We start from the raw sequence: 3,486 nt of genomic DNA on the forward strand, positions 1-3,486 counted from the left end.
GGGCATCAAAGACCGCCACCAGTGCAAATAAACACACCGACAAAATAATATACAAAACCGACAGCATTTCAATAGAGATCAAGAAAGGTTAGCCATGCTGGGGAGCTGCAGCGCAAGCAGCTGAGCAAGACGATGAGACTGCGCTTGTTCAACACTCATATCTTCCTCACTCTGAAAGATAAACAAGCAGACAGATGACAGATTTTGCACATAAAAGTATCAGTGCTGACAATTCATCACATTTCTTACTGACGAATAAAGTGACACAGTTTAAATTTGCATTAACACAATATGGTATTGTTCAGGTCAAGACATGGTAGGAAATGACATTGTGAAGGAGTTGGCAGCTTCACGACACCACTGGATTACAGATCAAGAACTCATAAGTATCTATGGTTAGTGTGCTGTCAATTTATACCATTTCAGATTGGCAAATAAAGAGATGGTTTAAATAATAGTAGAATGCTATGACATTTTTCATAGTTAAGACATTGTAGAATATGACATTGTGCTGTAGTGGGTAGGTTCACCACACCACTAGATTACAGATGAAGAACAGAAGCATACATGCAGTGCAAAAGAAGATCACTTGCTTTGTATAGTTTAATTTACATGGTATGAAGAAGGAACTTGGTTGTACAACTGAAAACATAAATTGAGAAAGGACGAAATTTTGTTTATGAACTACATATAATAAACTTTAAACAAGCAATTTGATGCAAACACCAAAAATAAACAGGTGTTGCAGTCATGCCTAACCAAATATATATAAAAGTTGAAGGCTTGAGATGGACAAACTTACATTATTGGTGAAGACATGCTCTATAAAGGCCTTGTCCATGCTGATGGGGGGGGGCAATTCAAGAAGTTTACCACAGAATCTTCTTCAAAAGCATTGCCTTTATTCTACATTTTGTTAAGAGTAAATATAGATGTGATAATATACGAAAAAATGGAGAATATTTAAGATAAGATGAAGAGTGATGCTACATAACCAAGTAGCTATAAATGTAAGTGCAGCGATACATGCAAAAGGTACAGCCAAGAGCAATGCACAGCTAAACTTCTTCAGTACCAACCTTATGGTAAGAGTAAATATAGATCTGATGTGTAGAAAATGGAGGGCAAAGAAAAATAAGCTGCAGAGTGATGGTACATGAACAACTACCTGTTATTATAAGTACACTGATAAAGTGCAGCATGTACTTACAAGAACAATGCAGAGCTAAAAAACATTGGCATTGGATATATTCTACACTAATGTAACCATTCATACAGATCAGATAATTTGGACCGAACAATTGATAAGCAAGCTATCATGCATACTGCTGTCACATAATGAACCAGGTATGTATGCAAGTACAGTGATATAGGACAATAGGTATTAACAAGAGCAAATCAACGGGCAGCATATTTGCGATATCCTGTCATTCTTGTCAAACCGGAATTCTTCTTCGAGCAGATTTCCTGCAAAAAAGATCTGTGAGGCACATGCGGAAAAGTAGAAGTTCAAATTGTCATGTGATTTCATAGACAGTACCTCATCCTGGGAACAAGACCAGTGCATAACAAGGTTTTTCCATTCAATGTCTTCTAAATTTAGCACAGGAGACTTCACCGGAAATTCGTTTATAGACTTGCCATCAAAGTGTGATTTCCTCAGGTAACACGTTACTGCTGCAATGCTTCCTTGAAAAGCAAAAGCAAGCTTTGCTCTTCATGACTATCTAGATTGACCCTCGCCTAGTTACAACAATGTAATGTAAATCATTGATGTGTTCAATCGGCAGAAAACAAGAAAATAATAGCCATGAATAATAGCACTTACACGTAACCTGGACAGGAAGATGTGAAAATGGTGTTTGTCTTCACAATAATCTTCCCATGATGGGAATATATGCACGTAGTCCCTAACAACATTGAAAGCATTGTCTTTTAAACTGGGAATAAATGCAATGGGGTTCCAATCTGCAGGAATTGGCCATCTCTGCAGTTGGGATAGGTCTTCGGCCGGTGGACTTGCTGTACTTTTTGCTGGAGTGGGATTTTTCTGTGGTACAGCTGGTGCTATGGCAAATGAAATTGGTATACCTTTTGCTGGAGTGCAGGTCTTGTGTGGTGGGGCTAGTGGTGTGGCCAGTGAAGTATGGGTACAGTCTGCTGGAGTCGGTCCTACGTTTTGTGTCACTGGTTGTACAACCAATATAAGTGGGGTGATGTCTGATTTCTCAGGCACCACCACGTTTTTCAAGGACTTTGCTGGTGCTCCTTCAGGTTCAGCAATCACCCTCTTCCTTTTTGATGTCTGATGCACAAGAACAACATTTGAGTGGGAAAACATGGTATGATGACAGATGGAATATATATTGATAATGGATGGGCATGGCATCTCGACATATATGATGAGTAAACTAACAGATGGTGGTGCAAAAAAGTAGAAGAAATGCAAGACAACATATGCAAGATACCCGCAATCAATAAAACATTGCCAAATTAGAACAGGCACCTTCATGGGTGAACAGGACAGGCCATCTGCCTTTGACTCCTCGAGGTTAGAATAGTCATTAGGATGATATTCTGAACAAGAATCAACAGGTGGGGAGCGTATGAGTTTCATTGCATCCAAAATGGCACTCAATGCCTTGGTGCCAATTTTGTAAGTCATTGCAATGTTTAGCTTCAAAAGTGGACTGCTGCTAGTGCGACACAAAGCAGCTACACAGATCATAGTGTAGATATAACGGGAAAACCATAAGCATCAGAGTAAAATTAGCAAAGTGGAACTTGCTGGAATATATGTGCTAGTATTGCCGGTACGGCTAGAAAGGCTTCGGATACTAGCTCTCTTCAAGTGAAGGTGCGGTACTGTTAATATCAATGGAACTCTCAAAGGCGACATAGCTCCCCGCATTTCCTTGCTATTCTTATAGGATTCAAGTGGGCAGGCCACTACAAATCCTATTCCTAAGTTTACAAGATCCTACGAATCAAAGAGGCTCAAAGTGTCCATCACAACCGACCGTATAGACCTCTACACTGCAAATGTCCCTGCTCATCTTCAGTACAAGGAACATACTGTACTAGTATCATACTCCCTCCGTTCCAAAATATAAGTCTTGGTAGAGATTTCCACTATGGATCACATACAGATGTATCCAGGTACATTTTAGAGTGTAGATTCACTCATTTTGCTCCATATGTAGTCCATGGTGGAATCTATACAATGACTTGTATTTAGGAACGGAGAGAGTACATATTAAAGAAGAACGGAAGAGGAACATGGTAAAGAAGAGCAAGCAGATTTTGGATAATAAAATGTTGGTTGCGTAGTGCCCACACATGATGAACCAGAGCGCATTAAGAATGCAACTCCTAGCTGTCTCTCGACCATTTCAGGCAGTTGGATGAAGATCCTACGTCTCCTAACCCTTCTTCTTCCTCGTCTCTGATTCTTCCCATAAAGAACACCGCACGGGCCGCCGGCCG

Source organism: Triticum aestivum, chromosome 3A, assembly GCF_018294505.1.
Source record: "Triticum aestivum cultivar Chinese Spring chromosome 3A, IWGSC CS RefSeq v2.1, whole genome shotgun sequence".
Lineage (NCBI taxonomy): Eukaryota > Viridiplantae > Streptophyta > Magnoliopsida > Poales > Poaceae > Triticum > Triticum aestivum.